We start from the raw sequence: 17,977 nt of genomic DNA on the forward strand, positions 1-17,977 counted from the left end.
AAGTATTTTAGTGTAAGAAATTACTATCTGTGCTAATATTACTACTTCTCCATCTCATAGCACTCAATTATTCATGATTAATGAATTGTAAAAGTGTCTTAGAATTAGTGCATTATTTCCAATATAGAATTCTAATAATTTAACATACATATTCTAAATGGTGTTGAAATGTTTCTGCAGGATCTGACCTTAATAAAAATATTCGTATTTATGAGCTTCTATTACTAACTAGCTTATTTTTTTTATTGCTCCAACTAATAATATTATGTCAAAAATAGACTATGTGTTTTGAAAATTACCTGTTCAATTATAAAACTTTCTATGAAGCTTTAAGGAAATTAATATCAGACTTTTACATTGTTCACCCACAAAATGAATGTTATTTTTCAGTCCCCGATACACTCTAGTCTGACTACACCAGGGATCTTATCATTAAATAAATTATTTATTAACTTCTTAAGTACAGTTATCATAGAGCACAGTCTATAAATCACACAGCTGCAGAGATGAAGAACCAAAGAGTAACCTACTCAGGACTGAATCTGGCCAAGAACCCAAAGAGGCAGCAAAGAAAATCTAAGGGCAGGAAAAGCTCCATTTCAGTAACTGAACAGGAAATAACCCAAGTGGAATTAAACTTTCAAAATGCTACTCAGGATCTTCAGGGGAAGGAGACCTGCTACTAAAAATGTAAGCATTTACTAGATCCTCAGTATGACTGTTCTGGGATATACCGTTTTGGTGAAGAGTTGTGGGAAAGATGAGGGAATATTTTCCATTTGTGAGGATGAGAGCTCAAAGTTTGGATATGGTACTCTAATATGAATCTGAAGGCTAATTTTATTTAGGCATTGTTAAACGTGTAGGCCTTCATCAACAAATCATGGGGCATTATATTTACTGAATACGCAACAGTGTATTTTGAGAGAAAGATGACCACGGTAGATGTGGGTTTAGAGACAAGAATTTGTCCCTTTTATTCCCTGTACGTGTGGGTTTTCTTGTATGTAAACCTTCTAATCAACTGTCTCCATCTCTCATTCCTCAGTGTTTCTGTTTCTCTCCCCGCAGTTTCACTGTTGCCTCCAGAGAAGCTCACTGCTGAGATCCTGGCCGTCATTTGCACTGTCCTCGTGGGCTCTGTGTTAAAAATGGTATTAATAGCTCGCATTCCCTGTAAGTATATTTTTTATGGTTATAATAGAACTTTTCACCTTAATGATTGAAAGTGCCTCTAAGCATTTCATAAGAATAGGAAATAGGATATTTAGATATTAATTATTTAATAATGAATATTTCCATTTTTTCTTGTTACAGTAACACAGAACATTTCTTTCCAGACTGTAGGAACTCAGAAAGGTACATTTTATATTTTATCTCTATCTTAACCTGTGTAAAAATAAAATAGATTTTTTTGGGGAAAATAAATTAGAGTATTGGACAATAAATGTTCATAAATAAAGACTGTAGGAGGATATTCCCTTTTCTTCAACAATAAGTAGAAATACTCTTTAAAATTACTATACTATATTTTTGCCATTTTGCTCAAATTACTACTGCTGTCATATGATAGGAATTAAATTAAAAAAGTGTTCAGTGATTTCTCAGACATGTGTAGGGTGGATTTTGTTTGATGTTTATCTTTATGTGGGAACATAATTAGGAGAGGAGAGACTTACCATTTTCAGTGTGTGCGTGTATGAGCAAGAGTGTGTTTTTTACATGTAGCAGCTGTCTGGATGCACAGATATGTTGTGTGCATATAAATTCATACCTTTACTAATACATAGATTTATTTATATTTTTAAAAAATTCATATTCTTTCTGGATAATAATTCAGAGTCTTTCTTCAGCATATGATTGTGGCCGTTGTGCAGAGGAGTGGCTCACATATTCCACCAACTGTTATTACATTAGTAAGGAATGGAAAACTTGGGATGAGAGTGTGACGGCCTGTGCTTCTAACAACTCCAATCTGCTTTACATAGATAATGAAGAAGAAATGGTAAGATGTTAAATGTTAAAAACATTTTATTAAAAGCTTCTATCAGCCAATATTATATTTATAGAATTCATCAATATTTATGTATATATAATTAGCTTATTTATTTTCAAAACTGTAAATAATCCATTCATTGACTTGACAATAGGTTATTTATATTCATATGTTGATAATACATATTAAATTATTTTCACTTCTTGCTTCTCACAAAAAATCATGCTTGTATCCATGCTTTTATTTTAAAATAAATATTACTACTAGTTTTACTATATATAAAGAACTAAATACATCATGATTGTGCAGATTGATCATGCAGTGAATGGACTCGTGTAATACAAGACAAATCATGAATTAGAGATTTCCAGCCCAACAGCCTCACCCCTGTGTATGCCCCATCACTTCTCCTTCCCCTTCCCCAAATACTGTCCTGACATCTAATACGTGAAAAAGCTTTGCCTGTTTTAGAATTTACATAAATGGTATCATACATTATGCATTGTCATGTCTGTGTCTTTTCATTCTCGTGATATTTTTGCAATTTATTTATACTAATGAATTAGCTATAGTTTAATGATTTTCACTGCAGTATTATGTAAATATAACATTTTAAAATCCATTCTATCTGGTGTCTCTGGATGGGGGACGTGAGTCTCATGCCCTCAGGGACATAGAGCCTTACTGGATGGAGCACTGTAGCCAAAGGATTCCTTTGCTGGTCCCGCTCAGTGACACCTACTCTGGTGTGTCTTGGTGGGGGACAGAAGCACTTCCTTTGGCTACTTACTGTTAGCAGGTCTCCTGATAGATCCCCCTTGGCGGTGGTGCCCACCTTGCCTGGTGTTGCTGGCAGGACTCCCTCTCAATACAGAGGGGGAATGAGCTTATCTGAGGCACCTCTTATTGCATATTGGGTATTGGTGTACAGCAGGCCTAGGTCACTTTCTTCTGTACTATGGGTGACTTTAGATGCCCAGCTGGTGTGTTGATCCCTGATCCTGGAGTCCCAAACCACTCCACCTTTCTCTTTCCACCTTGCAGCGTCTACTTGCTTATGTCTTTCATAAGTTCCAGAATTTATGGTTGTATTAAGTAAGGGAAGGCACCTGTTTTGAACCATGGGTGTTCAACCAGTACCAAAACACACAAAACTGGGGAGGGGCTTAGCTAGTTAAAGAATGATGTGGTACCCAGAAAACCATATTTTGGCTTATATATCATTTATTCCCTGAGTGGTGGCCCTTTTAATTCCCTTCTAAACCCCAAAAATCTCAGAAATGTAGTAGAAATATACATTGATTTAATATTAACAGCAGGAGAAATGTATGTAAAGTGTCTTGAAAGTTATTTAAATTCATTTATATTAGTTTTGCCAATCCTGGTTATTAAATTACATGGATAATAATTTTCTTCATAATTACTGTAAGAAGAAGAATGACACTACTAAGTATAAATGTTTAAGAGTTCATTTCAAGTGAAAATTACAAACATTTCTGAAAGTTCTTAGCACTATATAAAGGAGTTTTCAACTTTAATATTACTTAAAACAGTAATTTTATTTTGACAGTTATAGATCCAATGAAAGAACACACTACTGGCATTTCAAAAAATTGTTAAATATTTCATAATTATTTAACTATACAATATTTATATTTCTGTAGAGATTTCTGGGATCCCTTTCAAAGCAAGCATGGATTGGAGTCTTTCGTAACAGCAGCCATCATCCATGGGTGTCAATAAATGGCTCAACTTTCAAATTTAAGTAAGTATTTTGAGCAGTGGGATATAGTAGGAAAAAATATAAAAAGGAGAAATTCAGGAGAATACTATGAGGAAGCTTAAGTTGAATTAAAGACATGACAAAGATGTTGAAAGTTACTGAAATGCTGATATAAAAATTAAAGAATGAACATTTGTCCCCCTTCATTGGTGTTTTTATTTTTTGTAGTTTCAGGGTATGGCACTCAACCATGTTCAGAAAATTTTGAATTAAATATCCAGAAAACAACACTTTATGAGCTTTCAATTTTTCAGTGTTCTGGGTAGTGTAATGAGATTTCACACTGTCCCACTCTGTCTTGCCTGGGATGTGATTCATCTCTTTGACCAGCAGGTCCACACTGCACAGGCGACCCACACTTTAGTCACTTAGGAGCCCTCTGGTGATCAGATCAATTGTCACAGCATCGCAGTGCTTGTGTTCAAGTACCTCTTATGTTACTTAATAAGGACTCAGACGCTCAAGAGTAGTGATGCCGGCATATTGTTATACTTCCTTCTTTGTATTACTGGGTATTGATGTTAATCCCTTCTTGTGCCTAACTTATAAATTGAACTTTATCGAAGGTGTGTGTATAGAGAATAAACATAATATATAATAAGGTTCAGTAAAATAGGTGGTTTCAGACATCCATTGGTGGTCCTGAAACATATCCCCTATAGATATCGGGGACCACTATGTTCATTTTTCAGAATAAGCAACTCTTACTAATATTACATGGAAATGTGATTAAATGATAAAATCCTTTCCTTAAAGAACATGAAAAATCCTGTTGTTTCATGAATTGGCCCCATAAAATATAAAGGAAGTATGAATTTTTCCCATTACAGAATAAAGGAAACAATATATGGTAAACATCACTGTGCTGTACTAGACTCACTCAATCTTCGAGCAAGTGGATGTGGATCTAATCAAACATATATTTGTAAGCACGAGTTTTAGAAGTAAAGCACCTGAGTTTGGAGTCTGCCAGGTAATATTATATTTTGTGAAATGAAAATAATATTATGATTGCATAAGTCAAAATTAATTGCAATTTGTTCTAATAATGAAAAAGATATTAAAAAATAGTATTTGTAGAATAATACACACACTCAAAAGAACAGGATATCGTTGCTTTTGTGTCTGGTTTTTTTTTCCCTCAACATTCTACTTGTGGCATTCATGTGTTCTAAAAATTGCATGTTATGCGAATCTGTCTATATGAATATCAAGAATGGGCAAACCCTTAGAGACTGAAAGGGGAATAGTCATTGTCAAAGGCTAAGGAGAGGTTGGAATAGGAAGTGACCACTAATTGCTACATTTTTTATTTTTCAGGTGATGAAAATTTTCCAAATTGTGGAAGTACTTTGGTTGTAACTCTGTAAATATACTAAAATTTACTGATTTATACGCTTTAAATAAGTGAATTTATTCTATCCACATCACACCTCAATAGCAGTTATTTATAAATATCTCTCCCGCAATTATGTTTGGGACTGCATTATTCTCCAAAATCATATTCAAAGATTAGGCCTCTATGTAAAGTTAGCTTTTCCAATCGATATCATGCTGTGTTCAGCAAGGTATTAGGTTTTCTTTAATTTCTTTCTATCATATTTTGTATTGTTTGGCATTGAAGTCATACAGAAATACAGATATTTCACATTTATGCCTTTATAAATAGCATCCTCATTTAAAAATTTCCCTTAGTTATTTTGTTGCTATAAATAGAAATACAGTTGAGGTTTGTATGTTGATTCCATATCCAGTTGCTTCATTGATTTTATGTATTAATTCTACCACTTCTGGTAGAGGATTTTATGGATTTTCAACATAAACTATTATTTTTCTTGTAATAATCACACTTTTTTTTTCCAGGTGCCATAAATTTTTTCTTTATTTATTTTCACTCTCTAGAATTTTATGTTCAATGATGAAGAGAAGGCACAATAATGGTTCTATGGATATCATACGTATTATTTCCTGTTTTTGATGAGAAGATTTCAACATTTCATATATTTGAATTTTCTTACCACTTTTGCATATTTAAGCAATTTTATAACATTCCCATTTTTCTAATAGATTTTACTTTGAATACTTGTTATATTTTCATATTTTTGTATCAATTGAAATGATATATATTTTCTCCGTGTAATGTTTACAATCTAAACTACTTTTATTTCTTCTAAATATTAAACAAATCTTGCATTTCTGAGATAAAATCATACTGGTCATTCCATATTATCCCTTTAATGTAAATCAGTGCATATATTACATTAGAGTAACATTTCTTTCATGATCCTTGTTCACAAGGAGATTCTATTATGTTTTTACTGATTGCTACATACTTGAAAGTTCTTGCTATCAAGGCTACACTGGGAAGCATTTCTTTTTTGATAACCTGGAAGCCTTTGTGTAAGAGTACTATTTGTTATTCATTAGTGATGTCATCTGAGTTTGTACAATATATTGATAAGGATGTTTATATAACAACCTCAATCTGTTTAGTACATGTATGGTTTTCTTAGGCGACTGTTCTTTTACTATACTTTGGTAATATGCACATTTTAGGAATTTTTTATTTCACATGGATATTAAATTTTATTTATGAAATGGTTTCATACTTTTTGATATCTGTTAAAACCATAAGATATTCCTACATTTAACCTAGAAAAAAAATGTGTGCCTTCCCTGGTTCTTTCTTAGTCTTTTATCAGTTTTATAAATTGTTTTCAATAGAAATATCTTTGGCTTTGTCGATCCTCTCTGCTTACTGTGTCTCATGATTTTATATTGTTTGTTGTTTTCTTTCTTCTACTTCACTTGTATTTAATTTAATTTAATTTCAGCTTTTTTCCTTTTGTTTTCTTTTGATCCATGCTCAGATTATTCCAGTTCTGATTTCATTTTTTGCAACATATGTGTTCAAGGCAACCAATTTTTCACAAGAAAGACGTCTACTCTATTTTAGTCATAATTCATATAAAAATTGTGACTACCCATTGTGTTAATTTCTTTGGCTCTTATTTTCTTTAGCAATATATCACAGAATTAAAAATTATGTAGATTTTCCAATTTTTGGTTACTGACTTCTAAATAGGATAACTGTGGTTACAGTATTTTGTGTAAAGCTGAAAATGTTCTATATATATGTCTGTTAAAATGTCGCTGGTGTGACGGAGGAACTGATTTTAAGTGTTCTTTATTTTTCATTAATTATTATTAGAACTGAATAGCTACATTTCAAGTGTCACTGGCCAAGCGGATACTTGAGATTATAGTGTATCTTGGAATATTCCCATGAAAACTTAAAAATATGAGTACTCTGTATTATTGTAGAGTGTATATGTGGGTGTACACATGTACATGTTTGTAATGGTTAATTGTCTAGTTTCAATCTTTGCATAGGCTCACTAATATATCTATGTAATAAACATTGAGACAAACTTGTTTATTACATGTTTATGATTGTTTATTCATTCATTCCTTTCAATTCTATGTTGATATGGGATTATTAGGTACATATATATTCTAAAAGTTTAAAACTAATGGTTTGAAAAATAAGTCAATCATTATTAAATAACATTTCAAAAAATGATTATTGCATCATATAATTACATTGAATCAAGCTTAGCAGTTTTCTTCCTGGTTGTTTTGCATGGTATATGTTTATATTTTTTTCTTTTAATTTTGTTTAGATTTTTAAATTTGAAAATATTAAAAGGGTACAAAAGTTTTGTTACATGGATACTTCTGTTATGCTTAAGTCAGCCTATTGTTGTGCTGATAACTAGAATAATGTTCATTGTACCCGATAGATATGTATTTATTCCTCACTCCCTTACCATTCCCCCTTCTTCATTCCCGATGACCTTCATATCTCTTTGTGCCTGTGTGTACCAATCATTTAGCTTTAACTTATTAATGAGACCATATGGTGTTTGGTTTTCCATTTCTGAGCTACTTCACTTAGAATAATAGTTTACAGGTCCATCTAAGTTGTTGCAAAAGACATTACATTTTTTAATTTATTTTAGGGCTGTAGGCGGGGCGCAGTGGCTCAGGCCTGTAATCCTATCACTCTGGGAGGCCAAGGCGGGAGGATCGTTTGAGCTCAGGAGTTCGAGACCAGCCTGAGCAAGAGCGAGACCTCGTCTCTCCTAAAAAAAAATACAAAGAAATTAGTTGGACAACTAAAAATATATATATAAAAAATTAGCTGGGCATGGTAGCACATGTCTGTAGTCCCAGCTACTCGCGAGGCTGAAGCAGGAGGATTGCGTGAGCTCCGGAGTTTGAGGTTGCTGTGAGCTAAGCTGATGCCGTGGCACTCTAGCCCGGGCAACAGAGTGAGACTCTGTCTCAACTAAATAAATAAATAAATAAATAAAAATTATATTTTAGGGCTGTATAATACTCTGTGGTGTATGTGTGTATATATACACATATACATATGTGTATATATATACACTTATATACACATATATATATACGTATATATACATATATATACACCATGTTTTCTTTATCCAGTAATGAATTCATGGGCACTGAGGTTGATTCCACTTCTTAGCAATTTTAAATTGTGCTGCAATAAACATTCTAGTGCTGCTGTCGTTTTATAAAGTGACTATTTTACATTTATTTCTTTGATTAATCTCCATACTTTTTCCCATAGAAGTTATGCTAATTTGCAGTCCCACCAACTATTTATAAGCATCCTGTTCTCTCTGGACACATGCCAGAAATTTTTTTTTTCTTTTTGCTTTCTAATAATGGCCATTCTGACTGGGGTAAGGTGGTATCTCCATGTAGTTCTAATTTGCATTTTCCTGAGGATTAGTGGTGGTAAACATTTTTTCATATGTTTCTTGGTCATTTGTCTATCTTCTCTTGAGAAACCTCTGTTCATGTCTTTTGCCCACATTTTGATGGGGTTGTTTGCTTATTTTTTTCTTGCTGTTTTGTTTGAATTCTTTTTAGATTCTGGACATTAGTCCTCTGTCAGATGTATAGTTGGTAAATATTTTTTCCCATTCTGTAGGTTGTCTATTTACTCTGTTGATTATTACCTTTTCTAGGCAGAAACTTCTTAATTTAATTAATTCCCATTTATTTATTTTTGTTGTTGCTGTACATGATTTGGGGTCTTAGTCATAAATTCATTGCCTAGGCCAATGTCTGTAGGAGGTTTTCCTATGTTTGTATAAGTTTTAAGATTTCATGTCTTTCATTTAAGTGTTTTATCCATCTTGAATTAATTTTTTTATATGGGAAGTGGTAGGGGTCCTGTTTCAGTCTTCTGCATGTGGCTATCCAGTTTTCTGAGAACCATTTCTTGAATAAGGCATCCTTTCCCCAGTGTATGTTGTATACTTTGTGATGATCAGTTGGACATAGCTGTATGTTTTATTTCTGGGTTGTCTAGTGTATTTCCTTCTTCACTGTCTCTACTTTTTTACCAGTACCATGCTGTTTTGGTTACTAGGCCCTTGCAGTATAATTTGAAATCAGGTAATGTAATGTCTCCAGATCTATTCTTTTTACTTAAGATTCCTTTGGCTATCAAGGCTCTTTTTTGGTTCTAAATGAAGCTTAGGATTATTTTTTATAGGTCTGTGAAATATGACATTGGTATTTTAATGGGGATTGCCCTGAGTCTATAAATCACTTTGGACAGTATGGACATTTTAACAATCTTGATTCTGACAATCCATGAGCAAGGGATATTTTTCCATTTGTTTGTGTCATCTACGATTTTTTTATTCAGTGTTTTGTAGTTCACTTTATAGAGATCTTTCAGCCACTTGGTGAAGTATATTCCTAGGTATTTTATTTTCTTTATAGCTATTGAGAATATACTGAGTCCTTAATTAGCCTTTAGCTTGACTGTTATCAGTATATAGAAATATTCCTTATTTGTGTCAATTCCATGACTCATTCAGTGAAGTCTTTAGAGTTTTCTACTTGAAATATCATATCATCAGCATGCAGGGATAGTTTGACTCCTTTTTCTCAATTTGAGTACCCTTTATGTCTTTCTCTTGGCTGATTGCTCTGGCTAGGACTTAGGGTATTATCTTGAATAGAAGTGGTGACAGAGGGAACCCTTGTCTTGTTCTAGTTCTTATGGGAAATCTTTTCAACTTTTCCCCATTTAATATGATGTTGGCTGTGGCTCTATCATATATGGTTTTTATAATTTTGAGTTATATTCTTTATATGCCTAGTTTGTTGAGAGTTTTTACTGTGGAATGGTGCTGGATTATACCAAATGTTTTTTCTACATCCATTGAAATTATCATATGGTCTTTGCCTTTGCTTCTCTTTATGTGGTGAATGTTATTGATTTAAATATGTTGAACTATCTTTGCATCGCAGCAAACTTGATCATGGTGGATTGTCTTTTTGATATGTTGTTAATTTTGCTTTGCTAGAATTTTGTTGAGAATTTTTGCATCTATATTTATACGAGATATTGGTCTATAATTTTCTTTTTGTGTGTGTGTCTTTTCTTGGCTTTGGTACTATGGTGGTACTGGCTTTGGAGAATGGGTTAGGGAGGATTCCCTCCTTCTCGATGTTGTGAGATCATTTTATAGGATAGGAAACAGTTCTTTCTAGGCCTTATAACATTCAAATTTGAATCCATCTGGTCTTGGGCTTTCAGTTTTTTGTTGGGAGATTTTATTACTGCTTCAATCTTGCTCCTTGTTTTGGTCTGTTCAGGATTTCTATTCTAACTGATTCAGGTTTGGGAGATTGTGTGTTTCCAGAAATTTATCCATTTTCTCCACATTTTCTAGTTTGTGTGCATAGAGTTTTTCATAGTATCACGAATGATATTTTGTATTTTGTGATATCACCTGTAGGGTGTCCTTTTCTATTTCTCATTGAGTGTATTTGAGTCCTTTCTCTTCTGCTTCTCATTAATCTGACAAGTGGTCTATCAATTTTGTTGATCCTCAAAGAATGAACTTTGGTTTATTTGATTCTTTGTATTTTTGTTGTTGTTGTTTCCATTTCATTTAGTTGTACTCTGAGCTTGGTGATATCTTTTTTCCTGCTAGCTTTGGGTTTGGTTTATTCTTCTTTTTCTAATTCCTAGAGATTTGACATTAAGTTGTTAATGTGTGATCTTTCTATCTTTTTGGTGTAAGCATTTAAATGTGTACACTTTCCCCTTACTATCGCTTTTCATGTGTCCCCTTTGTAATTCAGTTTGAATAATATTTTGATTTCCATTTTAATTTCATTATTGACCCAAGGATCATTTAGCAGCAGGTTGTTTAATTTCCATAACTTTTGTAGATTTCAATGTTTCTCTTGGACTTGAAAGCTGGGTTTATTACACTGTGGTCTAAGAAATACATGGTGTGGTTTTGATTTTTTTTTTTTTTTATTTGCTGAGAGACTTGTTTGTGGCCTAAGGTATGATTAGTCTTGGATTATGTCCCATGTGCTGATGAAAAGAATGTATATTCAGTGGTTTGGGAGTAGAATATTCTGTAAATGTCTCTCATGTCCATTTGCTGTAGAGTCCTTTTTAAGTACAGTGTTTCCTTATTTGTTTTCTGTTTCAAATATCTTTCCAGTTCTGTCGGTGGATTATTGAAGTCTCTGGCAATTAAAATGTTACTTGGTTGTTTCTTTGCTAGGAACTAGAAGAATTTGCTTTATCATACTGGGAGTTCCTGTGTTAAGTGTATGTATATTTTGGATTGCTATGTATTTTTGTTGAATTCCTCTCTTTACGATTACATAGGGACTATATCTGTCTTTTTTTTTTTTTTTTTTTTTTTTACCATTGTGGATTTAAAGTCTATTCAATCTGATGTGAGAATGGCTATACTTGCTTGCTTTTGGTTTCCATTTACTTGTAGTATTTTTTTCATTCCCCTTTCCCTCAGTCTGTGAGACTCCTTGTGGTTTACATGCATTTCTTGGGGACAGCAAATATATGAGGTGTTTTATCATCCATTCAGTCAGTGTATGTCTTTTAAGTGGGTCACTCAGACAGTTGACATTGAGTATTACTATTGATATGTGGATGCTGTTGTATTCGTCATGTTGCATCATACCTTATTGTTTTGGTTTCCCTCTTGCGCTATTGTTTATATGAACTGTGAGCTTTACCTTTCGGTGTTTTTACAGTGATGGGTATCTATTGTGCTGTTTCATGTATAATGCACATTTGAGCAGCTTTGTAGGGCAGGTTTAGTAGTGACAAATTTCCTTAGTTTTGCTTGTCTGGGAAAGTCTTTATTTTTCCATCAATTATGAAACTTAATTTTTCAGAATAAAAAATTCTTGGCTGTCATTTGTTCTCTTTAAGAACATTAGAAATAGGGCTCCAGTGCCTTCTGGCTTGTAAGGTCTCTGCTCAGAGGTCAGCTGTTAGCCTAATGGGTTTTCCTTTTAGGTTAGTTGTAGCTTTCATCGTGAAGGTTGTAGAAATTTCTCCCTCATTTTTCACTTTGGCCAGGTTGATGTCTATGTGTCTTGGAGATATTCTGTATGTTATGAATCTTCCTGATTCTTGATGACTATTTTCTATCTGCATACTTTAATCTCTGGCAACACTGGGTGCCAGGAGTTAGCTACTCTCCCAGCAAAATTGGGCCCAGGCAAGATCATCGCCAGAGATTTAGAAATAATAGAGACAGAGACAAAGTGTAGTTTAAAGAAATAGGGTAATGAGGGGTCCTCCAGCATTCCCATGAGCCAGGAGGCACTGAGTGAAGTCCCACATTAATATTTATTGTTACAGCAGGCAGTTGTCCTTGGTCATAGAATTATGTGCACATATCATTTGTTAAGGTTTCAAGGCTCCCCAAACATTTCAAGGGACCCTTACCTAATTCTGTCTACACGGATAACAGTTACAAAATTTTTCTAAGACAAACATTTTAAGCCCTAAGTTAAGAATAGTCCTAGCTGAGCATATAAGTTAAAGAGAAAATTGCATAAAGCAGGAACACTGAGTTTGTATACTAATCTAATCTATTTCTCTATATACAGAGATATGTGGTCAGAAGTGAAGCAGGAATAGCCTTGAAGTTTAAGATAGTTCCAGCTGCAAGTTGTGTGCTGGGCTGCCATTTTTCATCAGTTTCTTAGCCTTGAGCCCTATGCAGAGCTCTGCCTTGCACAAGTTCCACGAGATGGCTTGCAGGCCTTGAGACAGCACTGTGTTGCAGACACCTCTGATCAGTGGAATGCCTCCCTTATTGCTAAGCAGCTTCTGATCTGTGAACTAACACATCCACAGGTTCCTTCAAGGCAAAGCTGTTGAAAACTCCTAAAACTTTCCATGTCTCTTAATTCTATATCCCAACAATTACCCGGTTTCTGACTGAGATTCCTCAGTCTTCATTATTTTTAGAAAGTGACAGAGAAGATCCCTGAAGCTTTCTCCCTTGTTGAGTCATAAGCAGCTTGCACAGACCTCTGTTCCCTGTCACCATCCTCCACATGTCTGTGTGAAACAAAGTTAAATAGCACAGGAAATGAGAGAATGAACTCACTGACTTGGACTCTCTTTTTGAAATTAGATTTTTTTTTTTTTTTTGGTTTTAATGAGTTCACCTTACACTAACGCACAATATATAGAAAGAAGACCATATTATTCATGTAGATATACTCAAAGATACTTAAAGGCAGAGGCTAACTATATAACATTAGGTCATCAAATTCTTGCTTTGTTTATCTGCAAATAAATTGGCCCAACATGAAATTTGCTTCAATAGTTTGATCGTGTAATGATTTCTTGACATTTATGCATTAAATATTTTTAATTGCTTTCCTTACTCCATATACAAGTCAAGAAATAACTTTACTTTGTGAATAGCAACTTTTGTCCTTTTTCTAAGAGAAAAATGAGAAGTAGAAATGGGGGATGCATATATGGGTTAAAGAAACAGGAAGAAATAAGACATTTTGACTCATCTACAGGATGCCATTAAAGCTATAAAGTTACACCTAGGTCTCCAAAAATATTCATTAAATATTATTTTAATACAAGCAAAAGTCCAATGTCCTTGTCTAATATAATGATTTTGTTATAGCTATTTCTTTCTTTAAAAGCTAAGGGGAAATAAACATTTTATAGTTTTTACAAGTGTTTTTCAGATGAAAGATTTAGTCACCTGCATTAGCCTGCAAATTACTATATCCACTTACAAAAGCCTTTTTTCTTCACATACTTTATAACCTTAATGATATCGTCTCCTTACCAACGAATTAAAATAATTTTATGTCTCGAAATACAATACTTACACTATAGAAAGCTAAATCAAAGACATCACTATGACTAATATGTGACCAATATGGTTGAGACTCACTAGATGGAATGTTAAGTGACCAAAAGATCAACCCATGTTCAACCCTGTCTCTTTTTCAAGTTGTTTCCCCAATCTCTGCTAACAGATAAACATCTTGGGGAAAAAAGGAGTAATCTAAACTTCGTTTCTCCATTTCCTGACTGCCTACTTACTAAATAAGCCATTGCAATCTAAATTTTGTTCTTCTACCAACCCATTACAACTGTTAAAATCAAAGTCACTAATCACGTCTTTGCAGCTAAATCTGACTAACATTCTTTAGCATTAGACATTGACATAGTATTATGTATTATATTTGTAATAAAATTAAATGAGAAGAATCTCTACAAGTAGGTATTGTCCATGTTTCTTATTATAGGAAGAAATCAATCTTTACAAAACCATATAATAAAATCAATACTGAAAGAGAGAAGCAAGAAAAGAAATAGAAAATGCTGGCAGGGTTCAACTTTTTTTAGGTCCAGATTTTTCTGTGGCTAAGGTGTATCATACCTTTGTGGTGTGTTCATTTAAATTTTCCTTCAATTCCATCTAATAATCAAGTACATTTTCAAAGGGTTCCAATTTTGCCCAATCTAGATTAAACCCTGTTTCTGTCACTTATAATCAGTAAAGCTTACCTTACTTGTAAAACAGGTGAAAGGAAAGGAAGACAATAAAGAAAGAAAAAAGTATATATGTTAATAATAGAATGAAAAAATAAGGAACCAGAGAGGAGCGAACGACATAGAAAGGGAGGTAGATTAAAGTGGTAAAAGAGGTTAATGTGATCATACATTTAAGTCACAAAAATTTCTATATTTTGTCATCATCAATTATAGTAAGCATATTTAAAAATGATATAGAGCTTTACAGTTTATAAGGACATTACATTTTCCCTGCTCATCTAAAACAACAGTGAATAGCTGCCAAGAACTTGCACCTACTGTGGAATTTGGATCATTCTTCTGAATGCTTGAAACAAGTGGTCTTATTTATTCCTGAAACACCTGTGTGTTATAGCTATTGTACTCTATGAATTAGGAAATGGACTGATAGATGTAGAACAACTTGCAGAATATCAAATGTATAAAAAATGTAATAGAAGATATTCTAGTGCAGGCCTGGTGTATTATCTATTGCACCCCAATTATCACTCCTGCATCATTGTCAATAAATCAAGTGTTATCCTAAATGAGATGAATGCTCCCTAATGAAATCTTTGAACTGAGAAACATTAGGGTGAAATTAGAGAAAAATCCATAAAGGAAGCTAAGAGTACAGGACCAGACTGGTAGGAAAAAAACAAGAAAGAACAAAACTGGTGAATGCAAAATAATATAAATGTCAATAATACTAATGATAATAATTGTCAAGAAGAAAGGAAGAATAATCTAGTAAAATGCTGTTGATAGATAAAATAACAGAAGGCTTGCAATAGACTGAATTTAAACTTAAACTTATTGCTAAAAGAGAGAGGCAAATAAAAAGCACTCAAAGTGAATGAATGAATGAAAGAATGAATAACAAATAAAACATTAGTGTTAAACAAAAGCAGTCTCAATAAAGAAGAGAAAAGGGAGGCCAAATAGCAATGTTCTAAATAATGATTTGAAAGTGAGAAAGTACAAAATCACTATATAGATTCTTTGCCCAAGTACAATCTCATTGAACAGAAAACACTTATAGAAGGGGGGCAATTAGAAGATGACATAAGAAAAGAAAAACTGGCCTTTGGGACCATAATGGCCAAGTAGAGGCAGCCTGCACATGCCACTCTCTAAGAGAGGATGAAAAACTACAAGTAGGTGCATAAGTATGCATGGATCTGCTTGGACAGAGCGTTGTATCATAAATCATCAGACAAGAGACACTCAGTGAAGGAGATGGGGACCAGGAGTTCCTCTTGACAAGATCAGAAGGTCCCTGGGAGAGACCTCTGCATGTGGGGAGGGGATAAAGGAGAGAACCCCAAGGGCCTGCACTCACAAAGACCCAGGTACCAAGCACAGGCAAATGCTCCTGTGGACCCATATCCCAGATGGAGGACCATGCCCCTTGATTTTGAGCACCAGTTGGCAGGCCACTGCCCCCAACTTGTGTGCCAAACAGAGGAACAAGACGCCCGGCCCCACATGCCACAAGGAGGCCCATGCCCCTACAGACCTGCACACTGTGTGACTGACTACAATCCCCCTAAGTGCTGATCAGCAAAACAAGGACTGGGCCATACCCAACAGGAAGTGGGCCATTCTTTGCAGGCAGCACCTCCTGACATGCCTGCGGTAGAGTTCTCCACAGTGGACCTGCAAGCCACAATCTGCCCCCCTACACATACCCATCTGCTGCCCACCATGTACTGCCATTATACCTAGACCTGAGTGGAGCAAACATCTGTAGCCCTGATACTTGTCTCCACCACCTAGATAGCCTCGCCAAACACCCACTGTCACCACCTGGGAGACCTGGACAGAGGAATCTCCCGCAACACCCACCTGAGGGGAGAGGGACTCACTGAGTCCATGTTCGAGCTTTCAACAGCAGCCTTGGGACAAACCCAGTCCTCCACATGAAGATCCAACAGCACTGGTCCAGGTCTCACGACTTTCCCAGGCACTGGTGAAGGTCTGACAACACACCCAGGTACCCGTCAAGGTCCCACAACCCACCCCACTGTAGACTACAATCCTGTGATATGCCCATGTCCCTGAAAAGATTTTGTGACCTACCAAGGTGTCAGCCAAGATCATACCACTCACCTCCATGTAGAGATACTTGCACACTCCGTTTCCAAAGCTTCCAACAGCAGCCTTGAGACCAACCCACCAGTACAAATGAAGAAACCCCAGCACCACGTTAAAGTGTGACAACCACAGGGGATCAACATGATGCAGGAAAAAAGCTCTCAATGCATCCTCCTGTCTACTCCTGGGTCAGTCCTCCAAAGCAGGACACAAAAGCATTATCGAGGGAATTCTCCGCCTTGTCACTAAGTAGGAGAGTTCCTAGCCAGGGAGAACAGGGTATTGCAAACCTATCAGCTCTAAGCTGAGATAAGAGGTTTCAGATGAGAAGAAACCAGAAAAAGAATTCTGGCAATATGAAAAACCAAGCTAACTCAATACCACCAAAGGATCAAAGTAGATCCACAGCAATGGACCAAAACCAAAAGGAAATTGTCAAAATGTCAAAATGGAATTCAGAATATAGATGGCATAAGGTGAGTGGAATTGAATAGACAGTTGAAAACCAACACAAAGAAACCAAGAAAATATTTCAGAACAAGAATAACAATTATGGAAAAATTGCTAAAGGGAAAGACAACATATAAAAAATACAACAGAATTTAAAAAAAATGTAAGAGTCATGTAGGGAATTACAAAATACAGCAGAGAGCTTCAACAGGCTAGATCAAACAGATGAAAGAATCTCAGAGCTTGAAGGCAAGGCTCTTGAACTAACATGGTCAGTGAAAGAGGCAGAAAAATGAAATAAGAGGAATGAACAATCACTCAGAGAAACATGGGACTATGAAAAGCAGGTCAGTATAGGAATTATAGGTATCACAGAGACAGAAGAAGAAAACGCAAAAAGCATAGAAAACCCATTGGAGGGAAATATTGAGGAGAACTTCCCCAGTATTGACAGAAATTAATGTTTCCAGATACAAGAGGGTTATCAAGCATCAAGAAGATTCATAGCATATAGAACATCTCCAAGACACATAGGCATCACCTGGGCAAAGTGAAAATGAGGGAGAGATTTCTACAAGCTGCAAGATGAAAGCTACAACTAACCTAAAAGGAAAACTAATCAGGCTAATAGCTGACCTCTGAGCAGAGACCTTACAAGCCAGAAGGCATTGGGGCCGTATTTTTAATGTTCTTAAAG

At 34.9% G+C, this 17,977-nt stretch overlaps 1 pseudogene; it reads left to right on the forward strand.

The window, feature by feature from the left end:
• Positions 1-506: 506 nt before the first annotated feature.
• LOC138396667 (NKG2-C type II integral membrane protein-like) lies at positions 507-4,721 on the forward strand (annotated as a pseudogene).
• The last annotated feature ends 13,256 nt before the right edge of the window (positions 4,722-17,977 follow it).

The sequence above is a fragment of the Eulemur rufifrons genome, chromosome 16 (genome assembly GCF_041146395.1).
Source record: "Eulemur rufifrons isolate Redbay chromosome 16, OSU_ERuf_1, whole genome shotgun sequence".
Classification (NCBI taxonomy): domain Eukaryota; kingdom Metazoa; phylum Chordata; class Mammalia; order Primates; family Lemuridae; genus Eulemur; species Eulemur rufifrons.